The sequence below is a fragment of the Gossypium hirsutum genome, chromosome A03 (genome assembly GCF_007990345.1).
Source record: "Gossypium hirsutum isolate 1008001.06 chromosome A03, Gossypium_hirsutum_v2.1, whole genome shotgun sequence".
Taxonomy (NCBI): Eukaryota; Viridiplantae; Streptophyta; class Magnoliopsida; order Malvales; family Malvaceae; genus Gossypium; species Gossypium hirsutum.
Window position 1 is genome coordinate 47,215,039 of NC_053426.1, and position 17,062 is coordinate 47,232,100.

Consider the following 17,062-nt stretch of genomic DNA (forward strand, 5'->3'; position numbering starts at 1 on the left):
AATTTATATTCATAGACTCCTTAATGAGTCTAGTTTCAAATGAAATCAAATACAACACATTTTGAATTCAGTAAAATGAGAAATTTTGATTCGTAGTGAAGAGTGGTCAGATTAGTCAAACAGTGAAACAGGGGAAATTTTAAGAAAAATCTGGTATTGATTGGCCAAACCTAAAATTCTGGAAATTTCATGGATGGAAGATATACGAGTCTATATTCAGGAAAAATTAACGGAAAGTGATTTGGAGTTTTTTAGCTCCAGTTATAAATAATTTAGTGACTATTGCTCAGGAAAAACAGCTTGTGCTGAATTTGAGATTATGTTGTGAACCTTGATAAACTTGTTTAGTTGCTCATAAGCTATTGATTAAACCCATACTTGAATTCTAAATCGTGATATTGTAAGTTTATGAGTATTCGAATATGAAATGATAGTAAGGCCTAATGGCCGATGTGATGAATGTGAAAGTGTATATATGTGATAAGGCCTAATGGCCGATGTGATGAATGTGAAAATGTATATATGTGATAAGGCCTAATGGCCGATGTGATGAATGTGAAATTGTATATATGTGATAAGGCCTAATAGCCGATGTGATGAATGTGAAAGTGTATATATGTGATAAGGCCTAATGGCCGATGTGATGAATGTGAAAGTGTATATATGTAATAAGGCCTAATGGCCGATGTGATGAATGTAAAAGTGTATATATGTGATAAGGCATAATGGCCGATGTGATGAATGTGAAAGTGTATATATGTGACGGGGCCGAGTGGCCAACGTGATGGATGTGAAAGTGCATAAATGTGATAAGTCCTGAAGGGCATTTGTGTCAGTACTATATCCGGGTTAAAACCCCGCAGGCTTTATGCGAGAATATTATCACTGATTAATGTCCGTAAGCTTCGTGCTCGTACTATATCCGAGTAAAGACCCGATGACTACGTGTGGGAATTTTGTCCGGGTAAGACCCGATAACTTCGTGTGGAGATTATGTCCGGGTAAGACTTCGTAATAAGAATTGCTTATAAATATATTCAATGCGAAAGGTTAAACAGGTATGTACTCCGAGTTTATGTGTGAGCTTGATTTGCACTAAATCATAAGGTAGTTATGTGATGCATACGAGAGCAATCTATGAGACTATTCCTATGATTATGTGACATCGGATCAGTGTGAGAGGTGATGTGAAATCATACGATATATCTATGTCACATGAGCTCACTTTTATGTGAAAGTTTATCTGCCTATTGTATATGATGAGATGTGCATATTCGGTAAAGGGATGGTATGCCCGAAGGAAGAGTGAAATAAAAATACGAACAACTACGTTATAATTTGATTGTTATCTGTTGACACTGCTTAAAACTTACTAAGCATTGTAATGCTTACTCCGTTTACTCTGTTTCCTCTGTTTTATAGATCTCATTGCGAAGCTACAGGCTCGGGGATCATCAGCAACTAGTCACACTATCACTATCCACTGTTTGGTACTGCTATGTTTTGGATTATCTTATGGCATGTATAAAATAGACTAGTGGCGGAAGAATATTTTGGTTAATGTATATAGCCATGCGAAAATGGCTTATATATGTTTGAGCATAATGTTATAATCATTTGGTATGGAATGGTTAATCACTATCATAATTTGTGCTATTTATGCTAAAAGGGCTAGTTGAATCATGGAAACTATGAAATAGGTAAAGTCTACCTTAAAGGCAGATGCTGGCAGCAGCATTGATGTAGATTTGGGAAAATCACTAAAAATAGTAGGAATGGAATTAAATAATTAATAAATTATGTAAACGAACCTTGATGAATCTATTTTCATAGGAAAGTAACGAAACGATCATATGGACAGTATGTTAAGAGATATTTAGGTTCTCGTGAGACAGGGCCAGAACGGTTTCTGGATTCCCTGTTCCGACTTTGGAAATTCATTATAAATTAACCAGAGATAATTAAGAGTCATGGCATATATGTATAGATTCCTATCTGAGTCTAGTTTCTATAGAAACAAACGGCATCAGTATTGAAGCTCTGTGCAGGGAGATATCCAAGTCGTAATGCGCAAAGGTCAGTGTAGTCGATCCCTGTAACATGGGAGACTTTGAATAATAAACTGTACTAATTGGCCCGACCAAAAATTTTAGAAAAAAATTTGTAGATGGGCATATGAGTCTAGTTTTAGGGAAAATTTACGGAACTGGATTTCGAGTTTCAGAACTCAAGATATGATTTTTAAAGCGACTAGTATGCAGACTGACAGCTTGTCTGGGAAATTTTTTTTAAGTGGTTTGAAGTCTGTTAACACCTCGTGTTCGACTCCGGCGACGGCCTCGGGTTCGGGGTGTTACATTTGATTGGTATCAGAGCTACGGTTTAGTCGATTCTAGGACTAACGTAGCACGTGTGAGTCTATTTATACATGCCATAAAGTGATAAAATGATAGTGTGATGATTTTTGGCTATTAAAATGTGTTTGTTGTGTTGTAATGAATCTTGATCCGGATCGAGCTGTAGCAAGCTTCTGACTATGAGAATTTGCGATATAACTTCATTTAGATATGCCTAAATTATTAAGTTGATCAGGTACGTATCATGTACTCGTATTTGAATTTCGATTTGGATTGGATTATAAGGGTATAAGTGATGCAATTTTGAAGGAGTGTTATGACTATAAATGTGATTTTTGTATGTGGCTATGGAACTGGAAGTTGAATGGTCGATAAGCATGTTGTGTTTGTATTCAAGTAATGTAAATGATATACTAATGTGTATTGCTATATGTGTATATGTATGTAGAGACGAAATTGTCGAATGTAAAAAGGCAGTGAAGCGTATAGAGTGGTTGGTTTTCAGCACTAAGTGTGCGGGCAATAAGTGTTCACGGTTGTGAGATTGGCACTAAGTGTGCGGGCAATAAGTGTTCACGGTTGTGAGATTGTCACTAAGTGTGCGGGCTTGAAATGCATGGCACTAAGTGTGCGAGTTTAAAGTACATGGCACTAAGTGTGCGTGGTTGATTATTAAGCACTATGTGTGCTAACCCACTATATATATATTTTCTATCAATTATTTATATTAAGGGTGCGACCTTACCAAGTCGATTTCGGACAGCGGAAAGGGGTAAGTTCTTGAGTAATAGAGCTTAAATTATGATTTGATTAGATCATGTTTTAAGCAAATCAAAATCATGCTCTTTGTGTGTGGCTATTGAGCCGAAATTGCAAGAATGATAAGTGTCTTGTGTTTGAGTTTTGCTAATGAAAATGAAACACGAATGTGTCATGATTTATTGTTAAATGTGCATGGTTATTCGAATGATGTCCGGGCTAAGTCCCGAAGGCTTTGTGCTAAGTGACCATATCCGGACTAAGATCCGAAGGCATTGGTGCGAGTTACTAAATCCGGGCTAAGTCCCGAAGAGCATTCATGCTAGTGATGTATCCGGGCTATGTTTCGAAGAGCATTCGTGCTAGTGATATATCCGTGCTAAATCCCGAAGAGCAATCATGCTGGTGACGTGTATTCGGGCCTTCGTGCCTAGTAGGCTTCGTGCCGGTAATTTGAGCAAAGTTTAAGTATTCATTACTATACGAATTCAAATTTAAATGAGATGATATGTTTAAAAGTGTACATACATGATGTTTATAGACTTGGTTAAGTCACATCAATGTGTATTAACGAATGAATAAGAGCACTATGTATGTGAATAATTAGAGGCACTGTGTGTGTGCGAATTCCTTTAACCGAGCACTATGAGTGCGAGATCGGTCAGTGGGCACTAAGTGTGTGAAGTGGAATTCTTGTAAGACCTCGTTTGGGACGAAGGCATTGATTTGAGATAGTGTGTAAGACCATGTCTGGGACATGGCATCGGCTCAATATGTGAGAATATGTAGGACCATATCTAGGATATGGCATTGTAAGAGCTATATGTGCTATTGCTGAATGGACACTATTTTGTTAATCTTGTTCAAGAAATTATTTTGATTAAGTTTCGACATTCGAAAGTTTGAAAGAATTTTTGATGAATGTTGATAATTTTGGATATACGAGTTATGCGCTAGAATAAATCTCATGCCAGAGTATTATATTAGGCTTTATGCCTATTCGACTGTATACGGGTAACGTTAACTATGATTGAATGTGCTAAATGAACTAAATGTTCAGGTACGTGGAAGTTGACTTTTCTTTTGGAAATGAGTTAAGTTGAATATTGAGATGTGATAAAGTTATAAAGGATATTTATTGGGATGTTTGAGTATCTGTGTACTTTCGGTTAGGTTACAGCTTATTTATGAATGAAAACATGGGTTACAAATATGTGGGTTGATGATGTGAATTATACATATTAATATGTGCTTAATATGTGTTTGAGATGCAATTGTGAATTAAATTAAGTGATTATTACTTATGAAATCAAGAAAATGAGATATATGTGCATACTTGTAGAAATGTTTATGTATTTGTTTTAAGATAAGAAAATGATTTTACAGATCGATGCGAAATCAAAAATGAATTACAATTGCCATCGATGAGCTAATGTTTATATGAATATAATTCAATAAGAGGATGTTATCCTAAACTATGCATCGGTAGAAATTTTCGGGGACGAAAATCCCTAAAGGGGGGAGAGTTGTGACACCCTAATTTGACCCTAGTCGGGAAGTGGTTTCGGGACCGCTAAACCGAGTTGCAGAAATAATTGAATATAATATTTTATGTCTATTATATGTATATATGCATGTGTGAAAATTTCATGTTTGAATTTTGTTAATTGTAAGTGAATTTTATTGAATAGGACTTATGTGAGAAAATTTAGAAATGTGCTAGGCAAATGTGAAGTGGCCTATTAATGCATGTTATGAAAATGATGGGTTTGCATGTCAAATTACCCAAAATTTGAGCTAGTGGCCGGCCATGCTATGGGTGGAAACATGTTGGGAACATGTTGGCTTAGTGTGTTATGTTAGAAAGAATAAATAAAGGGTTAGTAATTAAGTAATGAAAAGGGAGGGGTGATGAAAACAAAGTTGTCTCATCCATCCCCCCCTCCATTTGCCGTAACTAGACAAAGAAAAGAAAAAAAAAAGAAAGGGTGTTCATCCTTTAACACCTTGGCCGAAAATTTGAAGGAGGAAGGAAGAAGAAAGGTTGAAGAGATTCGGCCATGCATGTAACTAGACTAAGGTATGTTTGATGATGTTCCATGAGATGCATGCATGTTTTAGTTGTTAGTTTGAGTTCTACCTAGCCAATGGTCTAAATCTTGCTATGTGATGGAGATGATATTCGGCCATGGGTGTTGTCTTTCTTGGTTGGTGTTTTGATGTTGTGGTGATGAGGCATGAAGATGATTGAGCTTGAGTGTTTAATAAAAAGGTTTGGATGTGAGAGTGTGTGAGGAGTAGAAATGAGGGGTCTTAGCAACTTCATGAAGGTTCGGCCATGGTGCTTCAATATTGCACTTGTGTTTAACCCTAGGATTAATTAGTTATATGGTTAGTATGGGTATGGGTGACCGAATATGAGAGCATGAATAGATGGAGAGTTTGGTGAATCGATATGTGGTAAATGTTAAGTGTTAAATGAGATAGAAATGATAGATTAATGTTGCACATTCGGCTATAATTAGGCATGTTGATGATCTTATCTTGACTTAGATAATTAGGCATAAAAGGGTGGTAATGAGGTTGAGGTTGTTGAATGGTTAGTTGGGTAACAAATGAAGGATTCGGCCATCACTTGGGAGCTTATGTGATGTTGAGTTTAAAATTAGCAAAGGTGATTACCGAATGTCCAAGTATGCATATGCATGTGTGATTAGATTATTGATAGTATGGTAATTGCATGAGTTTATTAGCCGAATAGCTAAGAACATAAAGTAGCAAGATGAAAATTTTACCATGTCGTTTCGTATGTCATAAAATCATTAAAATGTGGATACCAATATATGTAGCAAAGCGGTTAAATGAGTTAATTTATTTGTTTAAGCTCAAGACTCTAAAGGAGAGGCGTCCAACAAGGGAAAGGAAAAAGTGATCGAATAGCCGCCGAAATTGTTCGACCACATCCGAGGTAAGTTTTAAGTGTTTAAACGTTGAGTAAATTCAATTATAATAGGACATGATGAGCTGATTTAATAAGATATGATGTGGCCATGATATGTTCTAAGCTCAAATGGTAAGTTCTTAAGTGTTTGAGCTTGGGAATTTAAAGGTAATTTGAAATAGTCTGCTTCGGACAGCAGCAGTAATGTGACTTTAGAAAATCACCATAAATTTATGGACTTGAATTAGAGGCTGAATGAGACATGAAATTAAATCTTAATGAGTCTAGTTTCTTATAAAAGAAACCGTGTAAGCAAAGGAATTTCCGATAATGAGATACTTAAAGTTGTGTGAGACAGCGCAGAATGACACTGTAATCCTCTGTTCTGTTTTTAGAAAATCATTATAAATTGTACAAAAATGGTTATAAGATAAAATTTATATGATTAGACTCCTTAATGAGTCTAGTTTCAAATGAAATCAAATACAACACATTTTGAATTCAGTAAAATGAGAAATTTTGATTCGTAGTGAAGAGTGGTCAGATTAGTCAAACAGTGAAACAGGGGAAACTTTAAGAAAAATCTGGTATTGATTGGCCAAACCTAAAATTCTGGAAATTTTATGGATGGAAGATATACGAGTCTATATTCAGGAAAAATTAACGGAAAGTGATTTGGAGTTTTGTAGCTCCAGTTATAAATAATTTAGTGACTATTGCTCAGGAAAAACAGCTTGTGCTGAATTTGAGATTATGTTGTGAACCTTGATAAACTTGTTTAGTTGCTCATAAGCTATTGATTAAACCCATACTTGAATTCTAAATCGTGATATTGTAAGTTTATGAGTATTCGAATATGAAATGATAGTAAGGCCTAATGGCCGATGTGATGAATGTGAAAGTGTATATATGTGATAAGGCCTAATGGCCGATGTGATGAATGTGAAAGTGTATATATGTGATAAGGCCTAATGGCTGATGTGATGAATGTGAAAGTGTATATATGTGATAAGACCTAATAGCCGATGTGATGAATGTGAAAGTGTATATATGTGATAAGGCCTAATGGCCGATGTGATGAATGTGAAAGTGTATATATGTAATAAGGCCTAATGGCCGATGTGATGAATGTGAAAGTGTATATATGTGATAAGGCCTAATGGCCGATGTGATGAGTGTGAAAGTGTATATATGTGACGGGGCCGAGTGGCCAACGTGATGGATGTGAAAGTGCATAAATGTGATAAGTCCCGAAGGGCATTTGTGTCAGTACTATATCCGGGTTAAAACCCCGCAGGCTTTATGCGAGAATATTATCAGTGATTAATGTCCGTAAGCTTCGTGCTCGTACTATATCCGAGCTCTAAAGACCCGATGACTACGTGTGGGAATTTTGTCCGGGTAAGACCCGATAACTTCGTGTGGAGATTATGTCCGGGTAAGACTTCGTAATAAGAATTGCTTATAAATATATCCAATGCGAAAGGTTAAACAGGTATGACTCCAAGTTTATGTGTGAGCTTAATTTGCACTAAATCATAAGGTAGTTATGTGATGCATACGAGAGCAATCTATGAGACTATTCCTATGATTATGTGACATCGAATCAGTGTGAGAGGTGATGTGAAATCATACGATATATCTATGTCACATGAGCTCACTTTTATGTGAAAGTTTATCTGCCTATTGTATATGATGAGATGTGCATATTCGGTAAAGGGATGGTATGCCCGAAGGAAGAGTGAAATAAAAATACGAACAACTACGTTATAATTTGATTGTTATCTGTTGACACTGCTTAAAACTTACTAAGCATTGTAATGCTTACTCTGTTTACTCTGTTTCCTCTGTTTTATAGATCTCATTGCGAAGCTACAGGCTCGGGGATCGTCAGCAACTAGTCACACTATCACTATCCACTGTTTGGTACTGCTATTTTTTGGATTATCTTATGGCATGTATAAAATAGACTAGTGGCGGAAGAATATTTTGGTTAATGTATATAGCCATGCGAAAATGGCTTATATATGTTTGAGCATAATGTTATAATCATTTGGTATGGAATGGTTAATCACTATCATAATTTGTGCTATTTATGCTACAAGGGCTAGTTGAATCATGGAAACTATGAAATAGGTAAAGTCTACCTTAAAGGCAGATGCTGGCAGCAGCAGTGATGTAGATTTGGGAAAATAACTAAAAATAGTAGGAATTGAATTAAATAATGAATAAATTATGTAAACGAACCTTGATGAATCTATTTTCATAGAAAAGTAACGAAACGATCATATGGACAGTATGTTAAGAGATATTTAGGTTCTCGTGAGACAGGGCCAGAACAGTTTCTGGATTCCCTGTTCCGAATTTGGAAATTCATTATAAATTAACCAGAGATAATTAGGAGTCATACCATATATGTATAGATTCCTCTCTGAGTCTAGTTTCTATAGAAACAAACGGCATCAGTATTGAAGCTCTGTGCAGGGAGATATCCAAGTCGTAATATGAAAAGGTCAGTGTAGTCGATCCCTGTAACATGGGAGATTTTAACTAATAAACTGTACTAATTTGCCCGACCAGAAATTCTATAAAAAAATATGTAGATGGTCATATGAGTCTAGTTTCAGGGAAAATTTACGGAACTGGATTTCATGTTTCAGAACTCAAGATATGATTTTTAAAGCGACTAGTACGCAGACTGGCAGCTTGTCTGGGAAATTTTTTTTAAGTGGTTTGAAGTCTGTTAACACCTCGTGTTCGACTCCGGCGATGGCCTCGGGTTCGGGGTGTTACAGTCATGACATAGGATTCCGATATGTGATGTGTGAGTAAGACCATGGCTTCGATATATATGTGCTAGTAAGACCACGTCTGGGACGTTGGCATCGATATGTGATTACATGTAAGACCACGCCTAGGACGTTGGCATTGTACGATATGTGTGATTATCCGAGTATCATATTCAATTCTGAATGGTTCAATAGGCAATAATACGTCAAGACGAATGAAAAATCGAGTTAAAAGGCTTAGGTATGTATTCATACTAAGTTATGAAATTATGGTAAGTTGAATGTTTGAAATGATGATATAAATGTTACATGTCAATGTGAATTATATGAATGCATATGTGAAAGTAAACATTTGGACTACTTATGTATTCATGACATAAATGGGAGTATATATATGTATAAGAAAATCTATAATTGGTCAAATGATAAGTATATGTGAATTTGTAAATGAAATGTATGTGTTTTCATATTTGGGCAATTTGTGAAGTATATTCGACTATATATATTACGTATAAATATGTGATATTAAGGTTTGATTTAAGAAGGTATGCATATAAGAGTTTAAATATTCAGTTATATATACATTGATAATATGTCTTTGAAAGAGTATGTTATTTTGATAATAGATACAAGTACATTCGGCCAAGGTAAAATTTCTACATGGAGGTATATGTTATATATGAAATTATGAGTTTGAAAATAAGTATGATTATGATAATATAAAATAGTTTGATTAAATTAAGTTAACATTATATTTAGTTATTTATTTGCTTATAGCTTACTAAGCTCTCAAAGCTTATTCTGTGTGTTCTTTTTTATGTTTGTAGATTTTCAGAGATCTGCTTGGGTTGGAAGTCGGTGGAGATGTCATCACACTATCCGGTTATCATTTCAGTAAATAATGATTTGAGATTTGGTTATGTGGCATGTATATGCTAATTTTGATATATATATTTGGTTTTGAAAGTTGTGTACATATATATAGCCATGCGAAAATGGCTTAATCATGATGCTAATATTAGTATATATAATCAGTCAGATTATAAGCTTAAATTAGGAGGTATATTTCATAGTAAATATTTTGTGATGTTGGTTATATGATTTAACCTTATAAGTAGCATATTTTGGAAGTATGTGATGTGGTTTATTTTGTGTGTGGGATGATGATATGATTGGGCTTGGTTAGATAGGTATTATGATGAATACATCATTCATAATGCATTGATTAAATTGTTTTATGAGATATAAATGTTTAATGTGGGAAATTGGTTTATATTTATATATAAGCCATGCAAAGATGGCTTGTTATTTATATTAGGTTTGGTTTAAGTTTAATATACTATGGATATTTTGGTTGTGATCTTGATGATATGTTTATATGTGAACTAAGGTTATATATATTTGTTAATGTTAATGAAATTATGCCTAGGTATTTGAGTTTGTATGATATGAAATTGTGGTTGGATATTTTAAAGAGTGATATACTTAATATATAAGTGGGATATATTAGGTGAATAGCTATGATTTGAATAATTAATATTCAATTATGTGACAAAGTAAGTATATACAATATTTGTATGTCTTTGGTCTTAAATTGTAAACATTATTTTTAAATGCAATGAAAAGCTTGTGATAAAAGCATGTTTGGTTTTGGCAAATAGATGAATTAATTTTCGATGGATGTTAGATAATTTGGATGATATGTATTTGATATTAAAGTTAAATTGTTTTGGCTATATACATATATATATACTTAGCCAAATATGTGATTATTGAATTAGATTTGATTATGACTATTGTTAACTGGTTTGTTAAGTTTTAGTAAATTATTATATGAATAGTAACTTGGGTTTCTAATAAACAAGATGATTGGATGCAAGTTTAAGTTTAAGGCCCATATAAGTCTGACTCTGAGGTTTGATCTATTTTGGGCTATGGTTGGGTTATGTTACACACTGAGTTTACCGAACTCACCCTTTATTTTCATCTCTGCAGGAAATCCCCAACCATAGTGGGCTTGGAGCTGTAAGGGATTCGGAGTGGCCACATCATCTGCAAAGTTGGTTTTTCTAAGTTAGTTTATTTTTATTATTTTTATATTCTAATTTAGTTTTGGGTTTTAAGTTGTAATAAGGCCGCTATTTAAATTTCTTTTTTCCGCAATGGTTTTATTTTTCTGATTATATTTATACTATGACGAAATTGCTAGTGTTAGGCTACGCGGGTTTTCAAAATTAATGAATGTTTTCAAGACTCAACAAGCACAAAAAATGGATAGGCTAAGGATTGATAAACTGGCTTTTCATTCAACCGTTGTTTTTACAAAGACCACCCCAATCACTTAAACCAGCGAATGCATACTAAGTCGTAAGTCCATGTGACATGTCAGATCTGGCCATAACGTCTGGGCCGGGTTTGGAGAGTTACAAATCGTGGGTCAAGTAATTTTTCTCATGTGGCTTAAGTTGTCTCAAGGAATATGCTATCACTTTGCCTTCTTGTATGAGTACGCACCTTAATCCATTCAAAGATGCGTCACTATACACCAAAAACTCTATTCCCGATTCCGGTTGCACTAAAATTAGGGCTTCGGTCAACAAAGCTTTTAACTTTTCAAAACTCGGTTGGCACTTTTTTGTCCATTCGAACTTGACCTCTTTTTGTAGTAACCTCGTCATCGGAGTAGCTATCATGGAGAACCCTTTAACAAACCGTATGTAGTAGCCAACTAGGCCCAAAAAGCTTCTAATCTCTGATACATTTCTCGGCGGTTTCTACTTAATAATGACCGATATCTTACAAGGGTCAACTCTAATTCCATCACCTGACACGATGTGTCCTAAGAATCCAACCTCTCGGAGCCAAAACTCACTTTTACTAAACTTGGCATTGATTGATGTAAATCGTGATAAGTTTTATATTTATGATTGATCGTACTTGAAAACTAACTATTATCACTATTAAGGCAAGTGCACCTATCGAATCGTAGTATAGTTTATCGCAAGACCGGAATGTTGAACCCACATGAACTAAAAGTACTAGTATTAACTCTCTTTTTATTACCTAGCCTAAAAATAAAGGGGTTTGTTTTTATCTAAACTAATAAACTAAACTAAGAATGCACAGGAAGAAAACTAGGGAAATACTTTTGGGAAAAACTAATTGATTTGGACAATACCCAAGGGAAAATCCACCTAGACTTCACTTGCTATTTGACTCTGAATCAGACGATTTATTCACTTGATTTGATCCGTAGAAATCCCTAAGTTATATTATTATCTCTCTCAAGACTAACAACGTCCAACCCTAGGTTGTTTAATTGAAATCTCTTTCTAATTAAAACCCCTAGTGTTGCATTAACTCGATCTATGGATTCCCTTATTAGGTTTCACCTTAATCCGACAAAATTACGTCGCCGTATGTCTAGGGGTGCAATCAACTCCACTTAATTATGCTAGATCTACTCTTAGATAGGGACTTTTGCTCCTCTGATAAGCACGTCAATACTTGAATCAATATCCTGGAATATTAAAGCAAGAATTAAGAACTCATAATTAAGAACAAATCAAATATTTATCATATATTTCAGAATATAATAACAAGGATCCGTCTTAGGTTTCATTCCCCTTAGGTATTTAGGGGATTTAGTTCATAAGTGTAAAAGAAAACATCTCAGAAGAATAATGATAACAAAACATAAAGAAAACCCAAAAACTGCTTAAGGAAATTGAATGGAGATCTTCAGTCTTGAAGGATAATTTGGTTTCTGAGATGGATCAATCGGCTTTTCTTCGAGTAATTCCTTACCTCCTACTCCGTGTCTATTTTCTAGGTATCTCCGGGGGGTTTTTATATAGGCTTTAGAAAGCTTAAAAACCCTCAAGAGTGGCCTTTTCCGAATAGGACTAGACTTGGGCTCGATAGGGACACGCCCATGTGCAAGTGCTTCAACCCGTGTCTGAGTCTGTTGAAGAGACACGGGCGTGTGGCCTACCTGTGTAAAGAAGTCTAGGCCATTTTAGAGTCCGCTAAAACTACAAGGGCATGTGAACTACCTGTGTGAGGAAGTCCAGGCCGTGTTGATTTCCCACGTTGACCCATTTTCTCCATTTTAGGCTCGTTTCTCGCTCTTTTTACTCTCCTATGCTCACCTAAGTATAAAACATGAAATTAAAGGGTTAGGAGCATCGAATTCACCAAATCTAAGGATAATTCTTCCAAAAAAATTGCTAAGCATGGGATAAAAGTATGTATAAATTATGGTTTATCAAATACCCTCACACTTAAGCATTCGCTTGTCCTCAAGCAAAATTCTCAACTCACAATCAGAATAAATTCTTCTCAACTTATAATTTTCATCAATAGTGTCTCAAAATAATCCATAAGTAATCATACATTGAAAATTCAACTCGAAGAGCATCAAAGTTTCAAACATTCCAAGTTGAGCATTTTATCACGAAAACATAGGTGTCTCCCCTCATCTAAGTAATCACCTTTGATTCAAAATATCACAGAGTTTCACATCCTCACTAAAGATTCACTCAAATCACTCGAGGTGTTTAAGGACAAGAAATTTAGCGCTCAATAGTCAATATGAAAAGTTATTACCATAGGCTTGCGTGAAAATCAAATCTCCACCACTATATATTGAGATGATACATCAATCAAAAGGTCTTTAGAGGGTTGTAACGTGGCTTTGGTTAGGGGGTGTAGTTACAAGCTGAAAAAGAAGGTTAGAATCGAGATTGAATTGAAAAATTACCTAACTAGAAAAATAATACAATTTGATAAATTATATTCCTAATTAGAAGATCCTAGAATTGAGATTTTCTTCATAGGATATGGAATTAAATACTTAAGCTCAAAAAGTTACTACTAATATGTTTTTTTTTAAGAAAAAATAAGTAACATAGGCTAGCTATAAAAAATAAAACATAGATAAGCAATTTATTCAAATCAAATCTCGACAAAAATAGGGATAAAATGAGGGGATTTCAATAATAATGGGTTATTGGTTAATATTAAGGGTAAATCAATGAATGGCTTGTTAGGCTCAAGGGGGTTCACTAAGGGTTAATTATGAAGGTAGACTTTTATGGAGTAAGTGGGTTAAACCTAAGTGCCTTTATCATCTTGACATATCAAATCAATGGTGTGGTCTTGACATGCATAATCGAAGTAAGTTCTAGAATAACAAATCAATATTGACACACTCATAGCAATAATAAAAGTAAGCAAGATAGAAATAATAGATGCTCTAAAGGCTCAAGATCTCACAAAAATTATGGCTTTTTGATGTTAAACCTGTGAATTTCAACTCAAGATAATACCTAAACTTGGGGAAACAACCTAAAGATTTTTTATTCTCAAAAATCAACTTATCATGCTTGATTCTCTAATTCCTTGAATTTTAAACAATAAATGCATAAATGCCTATGTTTTAATTCAAGACATATCAATAAAAACCATAAATTAATCAAAATTCATTCTAATAATAATATGAGTGATTCATGTGAGAATAAGACAAAATTCAGGGATTTTTCTAATAATCATATAAATAACCCCCCACACTCAAGATGTACATTGTCTTCAATGTACAAAGATAGATTTATTGAAAAATATAGATATTAGATCATAAGATAGGGAGAGAAATGAAACTTCCTGAATGTTAAATGGAATTCTTAAATTGGATTCATGGAGATTAATCGGCTAAGGCAAGTGTGAGATTGGAGGAGGCTACTTTGGTGGTGGTAGAGGTTCGCTAGTCCATAAGTCCTTCACCAAAAGAATATTATATCTGGTGGTAGCTATGGTCGTGGTCGAGCAGGACATGGCAGTCGTGGAGAACCTTTGCCAGTGGAGTTGAAAATTCCTAAGTAATAGTGAGCTTTGGAGCTCTTCATAACTGCGATATAATCATTAACTCTTTAGGAAATATAAAGTAACATGATTACTCATAAAGAAATGGATGAAAATATAAATTACTTGATATAAATTATAAAACAGTATTAAAGAGAAATAAAATAAAATAAAAAGTAAGTTTAAAATAAATAAAGATAAAAGTAAAAAGATAGAAATAATAAATAAAAGTCTTTAAACATCTTCATTGCTAGATGGTTCGCGAGGTGGGGGCGGCGATGAGATGTGAAGGTGCTGACAAATCTGATGTAGAGTTGCATTAATGTGATCAAAGCACTGAAAACATTGCTGCTTGAATCGAGTGAGGCGTTCAGATATGTCAAACAGTGAAGCCGCCGCATGAACTGGACGATGAATAGGTGGTGGCTAAGAGTCTGGATCCTCGTGTGGTGGAGGGACATCATCAGTAATGTCCTCTGGGTCCTCATGTTCGGCTGATTGGACTAGGCGGTACTGAGGAGGATCAAATCCACGTCGTCGTTCGATCACCATCATATGTAGCATACTCGAGATGCCCTGTGGGGACATCTGACTGATGAGAGTGAGGGAGGATGCTTGCACCACCGTGTTGAGGAGACCAAAGTACTACACCAGGCGAGTCATATAAGGGCTTATAGAAATGACTCCCTTTCTGTGCTGCTCCATCTAATGGCGAATGGCGAGGGCAATGACATTGGCAAGGTTGAATACGTGCCCATACGCCATGCTCCATAAAAAGTAGGCGTCGTTGGTGTTGACAACGTCGATGCTCTCTCTCTGTCCTGTCAGGGTGTGGGCTAGGATGGCATGTAGGTACCTCAGGGATGGGGCGGAAGCCAATGCCTTGGAGCGACTAGGGTCATAGGTGGTCGAAGCAGGAACGAGGGCCCTCCAGTAGTTTGAAGGAGAGTAGTGGATGTGGCAATGGAGGCTGGCAAAGTCGTCGCCGTCCATGAACTCCTCCGTGTATAGTTCTAACGCGATTCCAAACTCAGGCACACTTAACTGGCAAACTAAATCGTTGAGACGGAACTGGACCATTCCAAGATCATCAAAATTTGTCATAACGACTTGAAAATGGAAGGTCGAACAGAGTTCAAGTGTGACCTCGAGGTACGTCGGCTCGATGATGTCGAAGAAAAGCCCCCACAGGTCAGTAGTCAGGAGGGCCCGGACAGCGTCAGCGAGTTGGATCTGCTCTAGCACAGCCCAATCAATGCAACAGCCCACACCTAGGGGTTGGGCCCATAGTATCTGAAAAAGTTCCTCGTGGGATCCCAGGGGAAACTGTAGGAATGGGTGTCGCATTTCGGTGGTAGGACGCGAGGAGGATGCTGGTCCTTTTCGCTTCTTCGAGGCGGGACGACAGTCTTTTTCCCTCGTGGGTTTGACATGGTGTATCTGCAAGAATAATGAGGAAAATAACATATGCTAACAAATTCATGAAATAACCATAAATATAGTTAAATTAACAAATCCAACCAAACTAATGACACTAACAAGACTCAACCAAAAGCAATCTAACTTGATGACAGAAATTTTTTTTCAAATGACATAGTAATATCATGACTAAATTCAACACGAAAAGGATGAAAAAGATCCTAAGAATGAGAACATTATGATAAGCAATTAGCAGCAAAATGTAAGTAATAAAATCATGATAGTAAGTATCAAAAGGAAATGAAAAAGAAGAGAAAACCGTTAGTGGATGACTAGTGGTCAGAGGAGTGATGGTGTGATGGTGAGGGTGTGGGTAGGCCACGGGCATGGGCAATGAGGCTGGGTGGTTTGCAATGGGGCTCGCAAGGGTGAAAAGAGGGGAGAAAATGTAAAAGAAAGGGGAAAGGGGGTATGAGGAGGAATAAAATAGAATAAGAAAAGAGAGTTAGGGGGTGGCCAGTTGGTGGGGGAAGAAGATTGCAGCGGCTAAGGTTAGGGTTTTTAGGGAAGGGGATGATGAATAGTGAGGGATTTATATAGATATTGGGGTACACAGTCATGGGCACGCCCGTGTGCCCTTATTTCAGCCCGTGTGTTTCTCGATTTTCAAATTTGGGCGCATTTGAAATTCGGCCCAATTTCGTGTTCCTTGGGCATGTTGGTGCACACGGCCGTGTCCTACTTCGTTCACTTCTCCTACGCCCATGTATGAAGGGACACGCCTGTGTTGTTTTGACAGTATCAACCACAGCTAGTGGGCACAAGCGTGTTGCATGCTCGTGTTAATTTGATAGTTTAGACCATGGTTTATAGACACGGGTGTGTCGAACGCCCGTGTTGATTTGATAGAATTGCCCACGGCCACGTCGCACGACCGT